The sequence below is a fragment of the Pleurodeles waltl genome, chromosome 6 (genome assembly GCF_031143425.1).
Source record: "Pleurodeles waltl isolate 20211129_DDA chromosome 6, aPleWal1.hap1.20221129, whole genome shotgun sequence".
Classification (NCBI taxonomy): Eukaryota; Metazoa; Chordata; class Amphibia; order Caudata; family Salamandridae; genus Pleurodeles; species Pleurodeles waltl.
In genome coordinates, this window is record NC_090445.1 from 1,575,795,203 (window position 1) to 1,575,817,634 (window position 22,432).

Here is a 22,432-nt window from a genome sequence, read left to right on the forward strand (position 1 = left end):
GTAACGTGTGTATTTCATGTATGTTATGTTATGTATGTATTTTGTAGTTTTTTGCGCTCCTCCAATTTATTGTGCTGCTAGCCACCACTGTTTGAGTGAGTGCATTACAGACCTCACACAGTCAGTGGCACTGCATTTGTGAGAACAGCTCCAGCCAGATAAGCATGAATTGCTGGAGGTGAGAATACATCCCACTCTGTTAGAGGAGCAGTGCCATCTTCTGCTCTCCGACAAGGTACTTGAATGCTTCCTTCCAAGAAAGCTCTTAGCAGTACTAATGTGGAGATGCTTGGCCCATCACACATGCATCATTCAATATGGCTGCATGTTGTTGCTTACAAGGACTGGATCTGTGCTGTGCCACCTCCTGCAGTGTTCACAAGTTTGCAGTCCCTGTGATTGACACCTGGGAATCCTGCTGGGGCTACACCTTACACTCCACCACTGAAGAGACCTGGGGACAGATGTACTTAGAAATGACGCAATGCAGTACAACAACCAAGCACACTCCCTTGCACCGTACAGGGGTGAGTGCAGGATGTCCATCATAGGTTTTTTATGAGAAGGGTTGCCTTCCAGGACAAAATACAGTGATTAAACAGTTTAAAACTTTCCCATGTTTGTATGTCCGCTGTGCATTACTGCACACATGCCAAGTTGGAAGAAATATGAGAAAAGGAAACTTTTCTCAAACGTTACACTTGCCTTGAGAGCAAGGGAGCAGGCCAGAAAAAAACTACACCCCATGTTCGGCATGACCATGTGTGAGCGAACATGCAAAGCACGCGAACATAAACTTATCTAATGGAGTTCGCTGGGTATTGTAAAGTACTATTATCAAATGAAATTGGCTAAACAACCAAATTCCCTGGGTGCTGTAGCTCTGTGAAGATACATAGCTCCCATGTGTTCATCGTTGCAGGAGGCGAGCTGCACAAGAGGAATTCTGGCACGTAACCGACTGGCTTGGCAAGACATATTTCAATCGTCCTTTTCTGCGTTTAATTTCCATTTCAAAAACAGAGGACGAGAAAACAAATATTTCAGCGTAATTCAGCCTTATATAAAAAGGAATATGCCTTGGCGGGAGAACCTGTCTGTTTAGACATGCCAATGATTAAAGTTCCATTTTAGTACAATTTAGAGAAAAAAATCGACGAACAATTCCAGTGTCAAATGCTTGTAAGGTGGTGTGAAGAGTGAGCCTCCTGCTACACTCTCCAGTGCTGCACTGAAGTTCGGCTCTATTGTGATGCTCAAATTGCACTTCTGACCTGTGCAAGTGCGCTTGTGATTTTCAATAGCGAAGGGCAGCCAGCGTCACCCTCCTATAAATTACAGCTTTAAAATGCCCCCTGGAGGTTGTCATTACAAACAGGTAGACTTCTCGCAAGAAGAATCTGCCTCTGGATTACAAACCCTGTAAAACAATGGTCGCCAAGTCACAGAGAAGGGCAAACCTAACTGGCGCGGCCTCTCACTCGGACAGTGCTGCTTAGTGTACCGCTTAGTCCTCTGTGAATGGTACCAGCCTTGAGGGCAAAGTATTCGCGGTCCAAAAAAAACTGCCTACGTTGGTGGAGCAGAGGCCTAACGCCGCCACTGCTTGAGGAGGCATATATTTTTGATGCAAAGCCCTAGATACTGTTTTTTTAGGAGCCAGAGCATTTGGAATTTTGTCAAGGCCCACAAATGGTTAAACAAGAACACTCATGTACCACCAATAGAATGCCTCCTTGACACCAAGTAGAGAAAAGTAGTGTACAGTGCTGCTTTGCCTCACTTTAGGGTTAATTTCCAGTATAAATCAAGTTTTGTGCTGGAAAGTTAGTCCCAATTTGAGATTTTAAATCAATTTGGGTCACTTGTTTGACACTGCATCAGCACAAAGCCCCGATAAATCTGGCCCTTAGTTTCTAAATTGTTCTTGACCTCCCTCTTCACATACTAATAATGGGCAGATTACTTTGTCAGTGTATCCCAGTTGTTTATCTGCAAAAATGCTATGTACTTAAAGAAAGTTTGAGTTTGGATGTTAGGTGATGCACATACAGGAAAAAAGAACCACACTTTTGAGTTTTGGAGTATCTGCAAGTGATGAACTTTGTTTGTTACACTATACAAATCTCTTCCATCAATAATATTTCAAAGGCAATACAGATTTGTTTCCAATAAGTATGTTTTGTACAAATATATATGAAGATACCACATTCCATTGTATATTCACTGCCTGCGCACAAAATTACCAATTCAATACAACACGGATAAGGTTTACATTAAGCATTGTTGCTTACTTGGCCTTTGTATAACACATGGCCCACTAGTGGTATGACTTTGCAGAGATGGTTTCCACACAGGACCAGCTTTAGCACTGGTGGCACCCCATGATCACATCCTCGGATTCCCTCCACCCAGTAAAAGTGCCCTTCCTCTCTTCATAGCTACTCTCTCACATGCATTTCCTTTTTTTAAAGCGCTGGTAAAGGTTGAAGTGGCAGCTGGTGACATTTAAAAGTGGTGGGATGTAAAAGTTGTGACTGAGTGCACTGTGACACATGAGCGTAGCGAGCGGGTCGGACTTGCATCTGGGGGGAAATTTTGAAAAAAAAGTAGGAAAATGGTGCATTTTTAAGCAAATCTGAGGTTAAGGCAATTGTGAAAGTGTAGTTATGACATCAATAAAGAGATTGCATATGATAATAACATAGGTAGCTGCTTATTCAGTATAACCACCGAACTTCATAACAGACTTTGAGATGATGCGGAGTATCTCACAGATTTCTTTATTTATTGATATACCATTAGAAATTAAGGCGGTCATTCTGACCCTGGCGGTCAAAGACCGCCAGGGCGGAGGACCGCGGGAGCACCGCCGACAGGCCGGCGGTGCTCCAATGGGGATTCCGACCGCGGCGGTAAAGCCGCGGTCGGACCGGCAACACTGCCGGGCTCCCGCCAGTGTACCGCCGCCCCATTGAATCCTCCAAGGCGGCGCAGCTTGCTGCGCCGCCGAGGGGATTCCGACCCCCCCTACCGCCATCCAGATCCCGGCGGTCCGATCGCCGGGATCCGGATGGCGGTAGGGGGGGTCGCGGGGCCCCTGGGGGCCCCTGCAGTGCCCATGCCACTGGCATGGGCATTGCAGGGGCCCCCGTAAGAGGGCCCCTAAATGTATTTCACTGTCTGCTGCGCAGACAGTGAAATACGCGACGGGTGCAACTGCACCCGTCGCACAGCTTCCACTCCGCCGGCTCGATTCCGAGCCGGCTTCATCGTGGAAGCCTCTTTCCCGCTGGGCTGGCGGGCGGCCTGAAGGCGACCGCCCGCCAGCCCAGCGGGAAAGTCAGAATTACCGCCGCGGTCTTTCGACCGCGGAACGGTAACCTGACGGCGGGACTTTGGCGGGCGGCCTCCGCCGCCCGCCAAGGTCAGAATGAGGGCCTAAATCTGCTGAGGAAATACAAACTATTGTGATTTGTTGGACTGGACACAGTGAGACAACAAACACACACTTCACACAGCTTATCTGGTAGCTCTCTTACAATACCCCTCAAAAAGAATACATGCATCTCTTCAGGAAGCAATTCTTTGGTAACCTTTTAAAAGCACACACTTTACATCATAGCTGGTAGCTGGAAAAAGAATAAATGTGTATCCCAGAAAGCTTCAAGTGATTCCATCAACCAAAGCCAATACCAGCTTCCAGCCCAGTCACCCTTTACATTTGCAGATTGGCCAGTTGCTTGTACTTACATTTCTTTCTGGGAAGCAGGCACACTGACAGGAAGGCTTGTGTTTACCTGTCTGCCCCTCCCTCGGTTTCACAGTTGACAGCTGAAATGCTTATGCTTCAGCTGAACTGCAAAATGTATTTTCATGTTGTGCCCTTCAGATTCTTCCCCGCACCTCCCCCATCTACGACCACAGGATCACACAGCGTGACAAAAAAAGGCTCAACCCCAGAGTCAGTACAAATGCAATTTGAGCCTGGCCACAGCAGAGATCACGAGGTGTGGTCTTGTCTCTCCTTCTCAGTTCGCACCCTTGTGCTACATGAAGAGTGGAGGTGGGGGAAGACAAGACTGCTGTGCTAAATTGGCTGTGAGGACCTCTTGCATCATATTTAGCTCTCCTACTAAATGCTAAATAGTATAACATATATGTCTTCGATGTATAATTTCATGAACAAAAGCATGGATGAATAGAAGTTATTTTAATGACTGTGAAAATGGTTAATGGTGGGCACATTAAAGTACAGTTAATTTTGGCTCAGTGGCTTGGAAAATAAAATACGAATTTGTTCTTTTATGTTTTTAACTTTGCTCAGGGTTCATGTAGAGGTCACACATTCCTTATACTAATAAAAATTCAGCAGTGCAGGTATGTTTTATAAAGCAAATTTTCTATTGCTAAATTTTCGTCCGGGAACCAACTGTTGGCCTTCATCAATGTTTCAGGACTTTCAACAAGGTCAGCAGCGTCTTCTGGAGGGAAACAGGATTTACCTAAGGCCAAGAGAAAAACACCAGCACATATGTACCTGTAGATACAGATGAAAGAACTCTAGGCAAAAAGCAGGCATGGATTGTGCAGACATGGGCCTTGATTTTAATGGTCACAGACAGACTCACGGATAATTAATGTTACTGTGTCACGTAGGCTCTCATTATTCTAATGAGACTACTGGATTTTGAGCGGAAGAATCGCCCACAGAGTGGGAGACTAAGGGCCTGATTCTAACTTTGGAGGACGGTGTTAAACCGTCCCAAAAGTGGCGGATATACCACCTACCATATTACGAGTCCATTATATCCTATGGAACTCGTAATACTGTAGGTGGTATATCCGCCACTTTTGGGACGGTTTAACACCGTCCTCCAAAGTTAGAATCAGGCCCTAAGTCTGAACCACTACGGGTGACACCTGTCGCTCCAATCCGGGTTTTGCTCTGGCTAACTAGCATTGTCTCAACTCTATCCAAGGGCAGGGACGACTGGGCAGCCGAGCTCATGACATAATTGGTTTCTCAGGGAAGCCCTAATCACTCAGGTCTCATCCGTTTCTCTCAGTTACTTTAGTCTCGTATATAAATGACAAACAGAGACAGTAAATGTTTCAATAATGATTTTAATAAAACAACTGCATCTTAGATAGCAAAGCGTGAGCTGCAATAACCAGGACGACACAGGATAACAATATTAAAATTGTGACTAGGAGAGTGAAGCATAGAAATAATGCTATCATATTGTCACTATGGTCAATAGACTAACTCCTACCTAGGCTATAATACAGCACAGCATGTTAAGCTTTAATTCCGCCCTTCAGGTTCCCCTGGGAAGACATCATTCCCCATACCTGAGCAAAGACCTCCAGTCTGCATTAGCATCTGTAGTGAAGCATTCGACAATCAGCATACAGTTGTGGTTCTCTGGCTGGAATCTCCCTCTTAACGTGTAAGGGACAGGGAAGTGTTTTATAATAAAACAGCTGATGTTCTGAGAAAATTTCCCTACGTAAGGATGTGTATTTTCTAAGAACGTTGGAGACTAAACTTCTACCATGTTCACCGGCAATGTACCGTGCTGTAGCCTTGGAAGAAGCACAGAGTGAGCAAGGATGTCTTGTTTGAGAACAGAGTGCTGGCCTAGGCAAAAACAGTGCGATAAACAGAAAATAAAACAAGACTGTAAAAGTGGCTATTGTAACAATAATAAAATGAAGCCGAATAAAATATATCTAGGTTAGAGTGCACAGTGGCTTGGCCTGCTATGTTAAAATAAGGTGCATGGAGCTATAGCTAAAATGGCTACACAACAACTGCGCTTCCTGGAATGATCATTAAAATATACATTGCTCAAACACTGATTATGAGACCTTGCAGTAGGGAACAAACAGTGAAGCAAACGCCGTATTTCACAATCATCATATGTACATTCATATAATCAGAGCCTGCACCCAGCTCACCTGAAAGACTCACAGACTAGATGCATTCCATTCCATAAGAGGTCAGGACTGAACAGATATGCGCTTTTGTGACACAGTCACACAAAAAGGCTAGGACGGGGCGAAATCAGGACAAAAATGTGACTTGACTTGAGCCGGGGCCAAAGCAAAGGTCACAAGGTGTCTGTGTCGAACTCGGTCTCTCCCGCGCACCCCTGTAATGTTTGGCGCACAAAGAGGGGGGAGAGACACTGGATGAGTAGCCCTGCCCAGCAACAGCTGAAATGGCCAATCGCTTCATGGCTTCACAATATGCCATGACAGTGATTCGTCATGACTGTGTGCAGAGCTTCTCACTCCTGCGGCGACATGTTGTCTACACCAGAGGCCTAGAATAGGCTTAGTAATGCGTCTGGCAGCCAGTCCAGAAGCTGCTCCCTTGCTGTTGCACAGCAAGAGTGCAGTGCCAGGATTGACTTCAGCAGGCAAACTCACCGCTCATTAGGAGACTAGTGGTTGTGGCTGTGATCAACCCCCGTCCCTAATGTGTAGGTGAAGAGAGGCCTCTAGTGTACATGTCTGACTGGCCAGAGAAAGGTAGCCAGGTAACCCGACATGCGCACTTTAGGCCTAGGTGCCATGCACTCGCTCGCTCTAGTGTGTACTGTAGTGTCTATCAAAATTAAGCCACACCAGCAGTCTTCACAGCCGCTGATGCCTGTAGCTGAAGGCTGACTGCAGCGAGGAAATAAATGCAGATGCAAAGTGTTGTGTAAATAAAAGTTTATTGACATATGCACATAAAACAGGGGCCGGGGGGAGCAAAATATGAGTGGGGCAACGCCCCAACGAGCATACGCAGGAACCGTCCCTGAAAGGCTGGCTTTACTAATCCACTCAGCTATCCACATAAAATACAGATGTGTTCTTTTCAGCAGGCATATTAACCCTCTGTTTTACTTTATGGTGAGTCAAAACTGCCACTAGACAGAAAGATTTCTCTAGAAGGAACATTAATCACAAGAGTTATCTTGACGTTCTTACTGCTGCCTGAAAGCTGGACACACAAGGAACTCTGCAGCAGGTGCTTTTAAATAGTAAGTTATTGCTAAACACAGCACCTCTCCTGAGGTCAGTGCTCCCCCTTCAGATCAGCACCCAGTGTGGCTGCACCGGTCGTACTGACGTAAAGCCGGCCCTGCTTCCACTCTTGATGTTTCCGTTATAGACTGAAGCCAGTGAAACTAATAGGTTTTGTGGGTTGAGCACCTCTAGGTAGGGTGGCAATGTCTTACTCAGTGAGCTGTGGCTGCACCGTTGTGTCACAGATGTGTGTCTGGAGGGCTCGGTGCTGCTTATGCATCCAGCTAATTAATTTTTCTTTGAGGCTGAAATGTAGTGTCAACCTTAGCATACGCACCCGCTGCTTTTGTCCCTGCATTGTCGAGCTCTAGTCATTATTCTGAATGTTTGCCCTTCCTCTTTAGTTTTCCTCCCTGGCTATAATAGATTATTCCCCAGAGTGAAAAGGTCGCGATCATTAAAACCTATTTTGCCAAAAGGAAATCATTAATCAAGGGCACTTTGCTGTCACAAAATGAAGAAAATGTCGACTCTTCAATGGTTCCATTATAAATTGTGTGGTGGAAAAGTTCTTATTTCTGAGCTTTCATTCATCTCAGCCGGCCCCTGGTTTGACAAGGCGAGTTAAAAACGACACCAAGACTTCCAAAGACATTCAGACTCTCCATTTTCATTCCAGTATTCACGTCCCTCTGCAGCACTCAAAGGACCATTCCTAAAACGACAGTAAGCATCATTTCTATTTCTGTGCCCACGATGTGACGACGTGTAAGGCATCTTTGCCACGGCTGTAGTAGCTTTAGTCTCAGTGTGTACATTATCATAGTGGAGAAAACAATCAGGTGCAATCTGGCCTTGGGCACCAGGAACACGTGGGACTATATGTCTCACTAAACTCTGCACCATTTACAAGCCGGGCCTCAGCCAGAGAGACAACGCCCACAGACGGCCCCTTAAGAGCATCACTGTACATTCTGGAAAGTAAACCCACGCAGCTCTGTGTGAAAACTGGCTCCAGTCTACCTCGGTTCCTGTGATGGTGGCAGGTAAGATGCCTAGAATCTTGCTAAGAACCGTGGCGGTAATTAGAGGCCTGCAGAAAGGAATCCATACCAGAATGGATGACCCAGGCCTACAAAGGAAAGACGCCTCTGGTCCTTTTGTCTGATAGTCAAGCGGAGATATCCATCGGGGGTCTGATGATGCTATAGATTTGCCCACCAGAATCACTGCCAGGGTTAACTGATTTTGAGGAGGTCTTTCTGATCAACCTGTCCACATTCCTCATACACAGCCTAAACGCCCCACCCAGCTGTCGTTTCTAACAAATAAATGAACACCATTCATCATTGTTTGGTGGGAAGGCCCAAATCTCCGAGCAGCCGATAGAATTTTGTCTTGAATGGTCAACGCTTGCGCCCTGCCATTTAATCACCTATTTCATTGCCCCCTTGCAATACTGTCCAAAACTGCGCTGAACCAAGGAAGGGACCATGAGAACGGTATTTATTTATATACCACTAACGTTCCAGACAATCTTCCAAGGGACAAGAAAACCTTTCTGCCCTTCTCACAGAATTTAAACAGGCAATGAAAAACATTTAAAAAAAGTGTTTATGGGTGTCACACCTGTAATGCCCTGGTCCCAATTAATAAATAAATAAATGAGTGGCACAGAGACACTGCTGGGATACATACAACTGGCCACAAGCATGTGCACTCGGGCTCTTTTATTGGCTGGGTCACCTGACGGATGGTGTGGGGTGAGAGCCAGCCCTCAGGCTGAGTACAAACACTAGTACGAGTCCAGCAAAAGTCTACAACACCCGTTTATAAACCAACTCAGGGGTGATACTTCTTGGCACCGTTTACACTTACATTTAATAGAGGACGGGACGAGGACGTGATCACAAGAGGTCGAAGATGCATAGCGCATTTACACAACTAATCAGTAGATGGCGATATCTTCCCATGTTATCTATATGAAGGCTTTTTGTAATACTATGTTTCATTGCTCCGACTATTGAACGAAAAAAGGCCGTTCCATTTCTCCCGGTTTCTGCTTCAGAAGATAGGAGTGTAACTATCAATAGTGCACAAGGTACAGCGGCACCGGCAACCAGAGGGGTAAAGGGCCCACTTTAACCCAGTTAATGGCTGTTTTTTAATTACAAAACCAGGGCATGTGGGCCGAAATGTCTTGCTTGCATTAGGACCCATGGCATCCTTGCTAAGCCTTTGTTAAGTGCTGCAACTACGCCATGTCATGCTAAGGATTTTAAATTATCAGTATGTTTTTTACACGTTTGTTACAAATGCTGCATCTAATAAAAAATATGCAAAATTATTTACAGAGCACTCAATGCATCTCTTGGAACTTGGAGTGATATTCTGGGTCCTAGGCCCTCATGCAGAGTAAATGACCACACGGACACGAGATGGTACAGTGAACTGGCCATGAGCATGTGCACTTGGACTCTTTTATTGGCTGGGTGTCCTGACCGGTGATGCCTGTGTTGGATAGGTGTGGGGTGGTTGTTAAGGTCAGCTCTCAAGGGGTCGCTGGTAAACTAGTACGTGCTGGAGGGCACATGTTTGACCAGCAGTATACTACATTCCTCCCAAACCTTATTACAGATAAAACAAAGTCCAACCTATAAGAATAAAACAAAGATACACCAGACACTAACTTGGGGCCTGATTTAGATCTTGACAGTGTTACTGCCAAGGTGCGTCAGTGTTGGACCCGAAAAGACCGTTAAGTCAAGAGTGTTCTGCCAGCCATACTTAGATGCTACAGCTCTGCAAGCGGTGTACTGGTGATGGATTGCTGACTGAGGGAGAAGGCGGCGAAACCCAATGGCCTTCGTACAATGGCATGGGCTATGGAATAGAGGCAAGTGACACACACACACTATAACCTTGCCATATGTGTCCCCTTGTACTGCACACAACACACCACATTGTTATCCATTACAACTTCAACACAACCCCTACTTGCCCAAAACACACATTCACATATATCCATGACACAACAAACATACCATTGACATTGCTACCAAACACAACACAACCACAACAACCAACACAACTACATACGGAGCTACCTAAACCAACACACACACAAGCACAACTACACTCATCATAACAATGACCGCCACACAACAAAACTCACCTGAAAGTCTCAGACAGCAACACAACATACACAACAACATCAATCTCACATGAAAGTTAAACACATACAGACACATCCACACACTCCTGCTCCCTCCACCTCAACCAGCCAATCCACACACACACACACACACATACACACACATGTACCAACTCATATACACAACAGATAGCACAAAACTAGCAGAACTGGCCCCCTTGCACTCTGCATACATGGACACCACTGACAAGTGTGATTGCACTGTCATTGTGGTGCCAGCATTCATTTGGCAATGAATAATGACACCACAATGACAGTTGGGTATGTGTGCAAAATGCATGTTGTGCCAGTGTGTCCCCTGCCATGTGTGGCACAATTGTCCCCCCACATATGCATGCCACAGTTATTTTAAAAAGCTACTGTGACATGTATATGCCTGCAGTGCTCCCAACCTCCCGTGCAGTGCCCACCCAACGTACTCTGGCAATGTGGTGTTTCTACCTTCAACTCCGGCTTCGTCATGTTTTCTCCATGGGTCAGTGGCAGCAGTGAGGGCAGGTGTGGTCCAGTCAAGTCCAGTCAAAAACGGAGGTAGAATCGGGAAAAAGGTGAGTTTTCCCTCCTTGCCCCCCTCTATCATCCAACTCAGATGTGGAGGTCGGGCCGCCACTTTTTGCTTGCCCGTAAGACACATCCAAATCTGCACGTGGGAAGGGTGGATGGGGTCCCGCCAACAACCAATTTTCCCTCACCCACTGTCGACACAGGCAGTGTTTCTTGGTGGAGATGGCAGCTTGAATGTATTCTGTAGGTTAAGGGACCCCAAACATCTAAATATGGCAGAAGGACCATCACAGCAGTGGATGGGTTTCAGGCAAAAACTTGATGTCTGGACTGTTATCACCAACATCCAAATCAGGCCCTTAGTCTCTCAGCCTTAAGAGGCAGTCCGCAGGATCCCAATAAAAAAGTGGACAGGTACAGCTGGGAGCACCCAGGCACCTCTGCGTGCATCCATCGTTTAACCAGATACTCTGGGCATGAACACAGTGTAGATGAACTCCAGACTCCTAGCATGTCAGTTGGTCAAAGTCAACTCATGTAATGTCAAGCTCTCTTGAGGTGATACAGCTGGTGTCAAACACTTCAAACTTGATGCATCAGGAGCATTGGTTGAGTCCGCTTCAGAAGTTACTCTCAGAGTATCCTGACTCCATGACGGTCAATCCAGCAAAGACTGGGAAGGAATCAGTAATGTTTGGATGCCTTCCTCTGATGCCCCGGTGCCTCTTGGTACCATGTCAGTGGAGCAGTTTCCAGACCATCATGCAGGATTCCCTTGAGGGCCTATTGACGGATCACCATGGCGCCATGTGGACTGTGTGGAATGAGCTAGCAGATTGTCTCTGGACAATTGGTCCTTCACAATGTCAGGAGTGCATCCTTGGTGTGTTGGTGGTTTGAAGGTATAAGGCTCCACTCTGGTGGTGTTCCTGGGGTGGTTACTGTGATGCACATGGCAATGGTGTTGTTGCCATTTAATGACTTGAAGAACAGGTGGCAATGGCTTGCATGGAGTGAGGGTGACCGGAGCAACTTTGCATCCATGTGCCTCGTTGCATAGCTGGTGCAGTTCTTCTCATTTGACATGTGTGATTGCTAGCAGGGACACCATTTGCTTCAAGCAGCCAGTAACAGGTAGCTGGACGGTCGCACTGTGAAGCGCGGGGCAGATACACGTTCAGGCATGGAGGCAGCTTATGCACGGTATTCCCGCTGGGATATCTCCAGTGATGACGCTGCACCCCAGGAGATGGCTTGTCTTGGTGTTGGTAGGAGCACTCTCCAGTAGTGGTATAAGTCCTTTGTCTTGTCCCCTTGTTCACTTCTCTTGCGTACCTGTGGTCCACAGGTTCTTCAGTGTGATAGGTTTGTCACACTTCTCTCTCTCCTCTCCTTCTCATTTCTCTTCACGACATGACATAGCACTACGCTACCTTCAGCCAGTCAGTTCTTGCTTGCTGTGATGTGGCATCCGGCCACATGTCACATGACTTCTCTTTTCATTGACGTCTAACTGGTCCTGTCCTGTATGAGGACTAGGCATCTTCTCCTCTTCTTGTTGCGGTGGTGGCAGCTTACCACTCGGGGTGTGTGACTCTTCTCTTGCCTGTATTGGGCCACTGGCAATTCTGTCTTAAGGCAGTTCTGGGGGAGGACACTCCTAGAAGAGTCTTTGGCCTGTGAGGCAGTCCTAATGCAGTTAGGGCGAATACGATCTAATTCCTGTGTTCGGGCCGCATGGGACTGCTCCTCCAGGATATTCTTGGTGCTCTGCTTCATGGATGGTGGGTGGCCTCCCTTCCACCTCCTTTCCAAGGGTGCAGTGCTTGCACCTCGAGACTGCGCAGTCATGGCACTTGGTCTGGCTTAGGGTTGTGTGTGCTTGGCAGGGTTGGTCACTCCGTGTGATATTCTGTTTGATGGGCCAAAGGGTGCTGGGGTTGGGTTCCTCTGGCTGGTTCGAGTACCCAGTGTAGTGCCTTTGGTGTTTCTGCACTCCTTGGTGGGTTGTCCCTCTGACTGCATGGCAGTGGGACAGCTAATGACCTTACTTTGTGTGGGGGTGGCCAGATGAGCACCATGCCCATGAGCAAGTGGGGTGTGCACCTCAGTCTTTTGTGTGCCTCGCCTTGCCGAGATTAATTGTATGCTGCTGTGGGGCAGTAGAGTTGTGTGTTGTTGATGTGCCGTACAGACTCTGCCCACCAAATCTGTAACTGCTTCAGTGCAATATGGTGAGGCTGCTCTCCTCCCCAAGATGTAGTGGACATTGAGACACTTCATGTGCCTGATCTCTCTGTGGGCTAACTGTTTTCAGCTGTATGGGTGCAATGCGCCTGGTGGTGGAGAGTTGTGCAACTCTCTCTCTGGGCCAGGCTGGACACCCGGGTTTTCTAGTTCTGTGGTGGCAGCAGACCCAGTATTAGGATGTGGCAGAGATTGATAGTTATGGTGTGGTTTGCTTTGTTCTCACTGTTTATATAGCAGCGCCCTATGGTGATGTTTTGTCAGCATTGCCAGCAACCAGGGATACCGTGTACTCCTTGGAGACAGGGGACCAGAGGCTGTTCTGTTTTCCTTTTGAAAGAACTCTTCCTGCTTGTGGGAGAACTGCTATCCTTTTTTTTTCCAGGGATCTCGGAGACTTAAACCTCCCTATTGGGCCCCGTGTCTTACATGACAGTGATGCACTGCCCGCCCTTAATGCAATCACTCCAAATGTCCTAGAGGAAGAGGGCGGGGGATTCAAGCTTTTCCAGAGCCCCAGGCGGAGCAGCAGCAGCAGCTCCTCCACTATGGCAAAGGAGTGTTGCCCCCGCCAGTAGCAGCAGCTGCAAACTTGAAAAATAAAACAACAATTACCTATGTTTATTATCGTTTTATTTTTTGGGCGCGGTGCCATGGGGATGACAGGCACCGGGGGATTGGTAGGTGCACTACCATCAGTGCGCAGGTGTGTTTGGCTGGCCAGCTCAGGGTGGCCAAACATGCAAGCGCACTGAGCTGTCTCCAACCTGGTACAGTGTTGCAAGCAGGCACGGGCTCCCAAACTGCCTGGGAGCACAAGTCAAGAGTGCACTGGCCAATCCTAGGATTGGCCGCAGTGCAGGTGGGGAGCCTGTGCTTTCAGCGAGGGACCCAGAAGAAAGGTAAATTGGCGGCAATGTGGGAGGCAGCAGGTACTTTTTTTTATCCTGCGTGTCTTTGTTTTGTGTCCCTCCGCCCCCCCCCACTTTGCCCCAACTCCAGCTGCCACTAGTGAGCAGGTGTCCCTGCTTCTCACCAACTGCTAGCACCCTGACTTTTGACAGTGTGGCCTGTGCGCTTTTCCCACCTATTGGTTAGCTGTCCAGCTTCATTGCCTTCAATTGCAGAAAACGGCCGGCTGTACTTCAGCACCACTGGTCCTTCACTTTTTCTTTTACCAATGTGCTTGTTTAAGGCTAAGAAGCGCCCTCTAGTGGACATCTTCTGCCTGCGCTACATCCTCCCCAACAAGCATGGTCGACACGGAATCATCTATCCGTGTGTAGCGGGTCGACCTGTGCAGGCAGTTCTTTTCCCCTCCTGCTGGCACAAAAACATGAGCAGAGCGGCAGGGCTTCTGTTGTCCTCTTTGTGCCTGAGATGGAAAACAGTATCTTTCAGTTCCCCTTCTTCTTGCAGGTGGCCGTGTGCTGGTGTGGTAAGTGATGGGGCCACTTCAACTTCTGTCTCATGGTGGGACTATGCAGGTACCAGAAGTTGCGCTGTGCTTACTGTGCTTACTGTGCCTCCTTTTCTGCTCCTCCTGCGCTGCTTCTGTCAATGTTGGTGTGGATGCAGCTATGTTCCATTCACCAGCGCTTGCTTTCACAAGGTGCCGTGTCTGTGGGCCTAATGTCCCCTGCAGACCTCTCCCCTTTTCTCGGTGGAGTAATATGGGACGGCAGTGCTGGCATCGAGGGGACTTACCCCTGGAATGGATAGATACTAAGGCAAGTTGTGTGTTGCTCATCAGGTCTGCGGCGTATGCAGACTCTCTCGGGCCGGATTTCCACATGCCACAATTTTTAGCCTCCCGACATAGGCGCAAATCTTAACTGCCTTTTGTCAGGTGAGCAGGTCAGGACACAGGCAGGTCTGGCATCGGGTGGCTGGTGGAGTTCAACTGCCTAGTTGCCATTGTGATGTCCTGGGCCTTAGGCCCTATTGGAGAGTAGATGACCACATGGACACAAGATGGTTCAGTGAACTGGCCAAAAGCACATGCGCTCAGGCTCTTTTATTGGCAGGATCATCTGACCGGTGACGCCTGTGTTGGATGGGTATGGGGTGGATGTAGAGGCCTGCCATCAGGGAGTGGCTGGTAAACTAGAGCGTGCTGAAGGGCACATGTCTGTCCAGCAGGACGCTGCACTGGGGTTAATACGTTTCTCATTTCAGTGCTGCTGTCTACAAAGTGATATTTCCAGACAAATACTGAAATGTGCTTTTTGTGCTTGGTCATATTTATTAAGAGAATCTTTGAAAGTTTGCCTGTCTGACCTTCCTATTACGGAACATTCATCATTGGTGCAAAATATTCTGATATAGTCACAGCCAACCTGTGTTTTGCGGGTCACCAACCGATTCATCAAGGCTCATGTGAGGAAAGTAAGGGGAAAAGTAATTATTATGTTCAAAAAATAAAAGATGCTTCCAAGTAGGTCTCATAATGAAAGCATGATAGATTGTGTCGATGTGTCTTTGATTCTCGCTTAATTGCTGGCATAGTAGTTCCATACAAAGATAATCTTCCAGCACAAAATAACTGCCAGTGCAATTTAATGATATCATCTCCACATCATATTACGGTTCTTCAATCTATAACAAGGTTTTAAAATGCACCTTGAATCCACATGATGTGACTCCCAACCTTCCATTCCAAGAAGCCAAAAGAGGATTTTAAGAGAAAATTGATAACGGCTCCCCGATGATGTTAATATTAAGGGTGGGTGGAGCTCGCGGAGTTGAACTACTCGGAATTCTGTGAAGTTATAAAAAACTCTGTGAGATTCTGTAGAGTTCTGCCCACTCAAGTGCAGCACGCGATGCGTGGAGGCCTCCCACGGTCTTCGGCCACCCATGCTGCCAAACCACGTGTTGCCTGTGCTGCGCACAGCAAACAGATGTTCCCTCCTGGGCTGAAGGCTCCACACCTTGAATTATTATTCAATGGAAAGTCCTTGGGCCATTAATTAAATCCAAGCAAAATAAAATTTGTAGCAGATCTCATTACCGGTAAATGACTTTCACACTGCTGCAGATAAGCAGTGGAGAAGTGTGGCACAATGATTAGAGCGGCAAACCCTAAAGCAGAGATCTGGCTCAAGACCAGGGTTCAAGTCCTGCTTCGGCAGGTCTTGGGCTCAATTCCCTTGGACCAGATAATTCTCGCCTAGGTGCCTAATCTAATTAATGAGTCCCACTCTGCAACTCTGGGCAATAGCTTGCATAATCGCCACAACAGCCCAACAGTGCTTGGATGCCTGGCTTCACCCTGGGGGTGCCCAGGAGTGGGCACCTGACAGGGGAAGGCCAGGAGGGGTTCCATAGTGGTATGAGTACAGCGCCTTGAGACCCTAATGGGTGAGTAGTGTGCTATACAAGTGCAAAGTTTACAGTTTTTTTACAGATCTGGGTGACTTTTAAGGAAGAAGAGAAAGGGAATTGCGAGGCGCTTGGGACATTTTATTGTTCTGTCTAGCATCCTGTAGAAGATGTGGGAAATCGCCTACATCTTTTTTGTATTCTTTTCAGCACCGAACGTTTGAGAGGTTCCGTTTTTAGTGTAGAAGCCTGATCTATGTGTCTGGGTGTTACTGAATCCTGTCATCAGAGTCTCTACTAAAGGACAACAATAACAGTAACTGGAGTTCGTAGCTCACCAAACTTTGACAAGGAAAACCCACCGAGTCACAATTCCATCTTACCCCCTCTGAGTCCCACTCACCCATCAGGCTCATGTAGGCTGCCGCTCCCTCCATTGCCGCCAGCAGCCTCCAGTGCATTTGATCAGATTCAGTGCTTAATTTGTGCTTGTTGTTTCCGGTGCTGAGCACCTGCACTTACTTTTGAGAGCTGGCACTTATTTTTCTGCCTCAAGCATTTTCTGTGAGCAAAAGACACATATGGGAAAGACGGAGGAAGATAAAAACAACAAGGCTTCACAATGGGAGAAAGCAGAAAGCTGCAAGAGTGAGCTGAAGGGGTAGGGAGTGGCTGTAAATGGGTTGAAGAGGCCCGAGATGGCTTCAGGATTATGCTGCCTTAGTATTCCGTGTTCACACATTTAATTGCAGTGGCCACCTATTTAAGAAGAGAGCTTTGGGCACCTGCACATTTTTATTTACAAATTAAGCACTGATCAGATCACACTGGCTAACTCTGTACATAGGCTCCTAGTTCCCCTCGGAGGTGCCAGCCACCCCCAGGAGCAGAAGCAGTGCTGTCCAAGCTGTCATCCGCCCTGAGGATGGAGAAACAGGAAGCCATCTTCAGGCACAAAGGGGGAACAATAACAGTACACAGGAAGCGCCTCAAGCACCCCTAGAAAAGCATCCTATCACACATGTGCTCTCAGAGCGGTTTTCCTCACCTGCAAATAAAGAAACAAACCACATCAGGCCTCCAATCAGAGAGCAGGCTCTAAAATCGTGTGATATCTAGCTACAAATCAATAGTTTAGAATGGGCGAAGCACTGAAACTTGCCCCATAAGTACTTAATTGAGCGGCACGTGCTGGTGAAATCCACTCCACCGGGTGTTAGCAGAGTTTGCCAAACTCATCGCTCCAAGCGAAACGCTGAGTGCCAAAAACTCTGGCCCATATTTATACTTTTTTAGCGCCGCATTTGCGTCATTTTTTGACGCAGAAGCGGTGCAAACTTACAAAATACAATTGTATTTTGTAAGTTTGCGCTGCTTTTGCGTAAAAAAGCGGCACAAATACGGTGCTAAAAAGGTATAAATATGGGCCTCTGTGAGCTCTGCCGGCGGAGCAGAGATCACCGCTCAACCCTAGTTTATATATGTTGTGTTGCAGGCAGGATTGCTTTTGTGCAGAAAAGAACACCTTTCTTCAAAAAACAATCCTTAGGAGTGTTTTCCTTTTTCTAAATGTGCTGCAGAATGCAGCACACATAGAAATAGGGATAAACAGAAGGAACACCCAAGCTCCACTCAAGTAAATTTGCCCTTCTGGTGCCTTCCCGCCTTCCTGGCACAGAGCAATGTAAGGCAGCGACTTGCGCTGTCTTGCATTATTCCAGATTTAGCAAGTCAGGCAGGGCCACGCACGGTGGCTTTGCATGGCTTGATAAATCTAAGTTAAGGAATGTGTGGCCCTTTCGTCACCTTGAGTGATGCAAGGGCAATGCAATCCTTTGATAAATCTGGCCTTTGGTAATTTTCAGCAAAAATGAAAAGTACCTGAAAATGTTGCACATCGGTGGAAGCAGTGTGAATGAAACATTTCTTTTATGCCATATTTACATGTTGAATTACCAATCTCTTCTTTTCCCAAATATTTTTTATCACAAACCAATTAATGTTTGTTCAGGATTGATTATATTTCCACGGAAGCATCTTATCACTTTTCTCCCCCAAACTTTTTTTTCTCCAAGTTTAAGGCATACTTTTGGCTAAATAGGGCCAGTCAAGTTTTGCGGTATCAGCCAAAAATCTCTTCTTTTGGTCAAACAAGCCTTGCCGGCATTACTCCTGGTATGCGTGGAGTGTCCCCCACAGATTCACCTAACTTGAGGCCCGCTGACGCGAAGATCTTGCGTGGAAACCTATTCAGTATTTTCACACTACAAGTTGGTCACAGTGGTATTGCGATAATTAGTGCAGGAGCTGTGATGTGGTTTGGAATACTCTCTCCGTGGTTACCCCGTCTGGAATTATAGGGGCCTGGGAATCAAGGCCCGGTTGTTGCTGGGCAGAAACGCATCTGGTAAAATCGAGTGTGGCTCTGGGAAGGGGCTGCGGGCACAAGCACTGCCCAGCCCGGCTGCTGCAGACCCCCGCACATGGCACACAGGGAGAATGCAATGCTCCCCCAGCACCTCAGGATTCTGGCAGGTTCTCTTGAACCCACCAGCCTCGGAGTCAGACTGCACCTCTACCTGCAGCCTCTGCCCCTCCCCGCAAAATATGCCCCCCTCTAGCTTCAGTTTTGACGGGACCTCAGTAATATCAGGCCAGGAAGCACCGGGCCAGCCATAGTGTGGCGAGCAGAATTCACCGGGGACAGCGCTCTTCCATGTACATAACGAGAGCTCTAAATTCTGTGCACTCGTTATTGACTTCAAAGAAAAATGTAATGAACCCATTAGGGCCCAATTATGAGTTGTGCTGGGCATGAGTGGCGAAATTAGCGGCTCCGGAATCACCGGTTTCTGCCTGTAAGTGTTGCCCTGTATCATGCAGTTATGAGAATTTTTGTCCCCATAATGGGGAATAACCATGCAGACTGCGAGTTAAAGGGTCTTTTTCTGCACAGTCATGACCCACTCCGGCGACAGTTTTGATTATCACTGCCTGATCTGAGCAGGTGGTTAATATGAGCAAGTGGGATTCAATGCGGGTCGTGGGCCATGGGTTCAAGAGGGTGTTTGAGATGGGCATGCTGTAGCCCGACTAGGGGAAGAGGGTATGATGGAGGCTCAGCACTTGGGTGCAGAAATGTCAAAGTCTTAAGTGCGAGTTCTTCAGAAGTGCAAACTGTATCCTGTTTGAATTGGTGTTTTCAGGCCTTTAGAGAATATCCCCTGACATCCTCCCTGGTAAATGGGTTTTTGAAGTTATTTACGTTGTGGTGAGCCTTGCGAATGTAGGGTTCGGCACGCATAAAGTTGGAGTAGGTAGGCTGCTTCAGGTTGCCATCCTTAGACACCTTGCCCACTGCTATGACGTCATTGGGGGGATGGTTCTGCTAATTTGGTTGGTGTAAGAGAAACGGTGGAGGATGTTTGTGTCATGGATGTGTCTGAGGATTCATGGAAGATTAAAACTCACGACTGGCCCTCGTTTAGAGACAGATCCGGATTTTTTTTTTTACTTTCAGGTTTATGAACTCAACTGAGGTTGAGTGCCCCCTGGCTGTCAGCCTGTAAGAAGTATGTTCTTTTGCATTTTGGCTAGAGTTGTGAACTTAGTGAAGTTTATCTCCTTTCATTAAGATGGGGAAATTGCAGCCAGCTGGGTGTTTGGGTGGCCAGAGGCAACACTGAACGTTTTATATGGCAGATGCACGTATCCTTGAGGTGTTAGGTGACAACTAAAGCCAGTACTGATACGTCTTGTGATGCAAGATTTTGAATGAGATGAAAAATTAAGGGGACTGAGCAAGGGACAATGGCATTGACGTGGAATGAAAAAGGATAGCGCAATCAGAGAAATGTAGAGGAGTGGGCTCCCCTTTCAATAACGCGGACAACTGCCAGACAAAAAAGTCAATGCTCATCGCGAGTCGAATGAGGCAGAACCCAAATGCTAATCTTTAGCATTAAAACCGATATTGTTTTGCAAGGTTCCTAGTGCTATTTTCAAACACCTCTTCCACCAAATAACCTATCTCATAGGAAGCCTGTGACTGTTTTCATGGTTAGTAGGTCCCAGTTTGATAAGTTTTTGGACACATGGCATGAGAGAAATCAATCTACTTGAGTGGTCGGGTTTGTGATCTTTGTTATTATTTGGTATGATGAGATTTAACCCTTTTAAACTCAAGTACCCAGAATTGTGAGTGGACTTAGAGTTTGAAGAACCACCAGACACTGGCAAAGTTTGAGGGTTTTAGGGTCAGTATTCATATGTGTGGGAGAAAACAGTTTCTTTTTTGAGAAGTGCCGGCTCCCACGTCTCGAGGTTGTTTGCAGACCCATATGGTACTTTACCTTTTTTTAGGTAAAGCTCTTACCTTTCTGCTTTTGCAGGGCACGCTCATCCGGAAATCAGTTTACTATTTCCATTTACATATTGCGTGTTTCTCTACGTCCTTTCACACTGCAAATAAACTACAGCGCAGAAGGGGGCAGCAAGGCAGTAGGATAATGCAGTGTCTCGTGCCAAATTATTCTATACCTTTCTGCAGATTGTTCTATCTGTCGCTCTTCGGTCAGTCAATGAGGTTTGTAGAATGGATGTATCGCACCGATGTCACCATAAGTTACTCATGGCCAAGGGGTATTTGTGGCTTGAAACACCCTTTGCACACCAAAAGTACAGATTACACTCCAAGAACAGTGGACAGTCTGTGAATGTTACAGGTAAATAATTTTTGTGGCTTCCTTACACGACCGCACAAAAATAATAATAAGACTAATTCTTTACCTAGAGCAAAAGGAACCATGGCACATCCAAATATTCAAAATAGTGTTCTTTATTCTTCAATTCAGTTTATCCGGTGTGACATCAGCCAGAATGTTCAATGTGAAGACAGCCGACACGTGTTTCGTCGTATCAACGACTTTGTCAAGGCTTGCTGATATAGTATATGGTACTCAAGGTGTGCCATTTAGGTCTATAATATAGCATTCAGAGAGAAGAGTCCTTTTATGTATGAAGGTACCCCATGTTGGATTCACAGGTGCATTCTTTACCTGACTGTCCCTACTGTGCACTCCCATGTAGCCCATTGATATATTGTCTTCATGCACAGAGATGCTGGGCACTGCTAGGGCCATATACAGACTATACAGACTGGATCCAATATGACATGTGTGCGGTACAATGGGAGACAGGGAAGTGAAAAAGGAAGAGCACATAAAGGGTATGCGTTCCCCTGGAAAGTGCCTTCAGGGGCCTACCATCCCATGGGGGGAGGGGACCTTATGCTTTTAAAAACAAATGATGTTCTTTCCACTGGAGTCTACTCGCCCCAGCAGCAGAGGCATAGCTACCAGTGGTGTAACAGGTCAAGTGGCACCAGGGACCCGGCCTTTGATGAGCCGTCTGTATGCGAGTTTTGAATGTTTTTCACCCCCACTAGTTGGACAGATAGGCCCATTTCATTGCCTGAATTAAAGCCCATACCTTTTTTGTACACTTTAGTGTGTTGCCCTAAGTGGGTCAGGTATGCCCAAATGGGGATCCTGTGCAGACAGTGTCACTGGAACTAAGCTGTACCCTACTGATGAGCCTATAACTAGGGCAAAATTGGGTTACTTGTGTTTTGGTTCAGCGAGGGCCTGGCTTGGCAGTTCAGGCTGGACTGTTCCGATTGGAGCAGGGTCAAGACTGATCTGCCTATGGCTGGGACCAAACTGAAGTGAAATGGTGTACAACATAATGTTGGATTGGGATGTGGTCCTGAGTGATTACCAGTGGCTGAGATTAACTCAAGCATTCCATCCATTATTATTTTGTATAGTCTAGTATGTCACCCCAAGTGGGACAGGTATGCCCAGACGTGGGTCCTGTGCACACCATGTCACTGAAACTAAGCTGTATCCGGCTAATGAGCTCATAATTGGGGCAAAAGTGTTCTTGGGTTGCTTGTGTTCCGGTTCATGGAGGATCTGGCTTGGTAGTTCGGGCTAGACTGCTCTGATTGGAGCAGGGTCAAGACTGATTTGCATATAGCTGAGTCCAAACTGAGGTGACATGGTGTACAAAATAACTATGGATTGTGACACTGCCGTAGTAATTACCAGTGGCTGA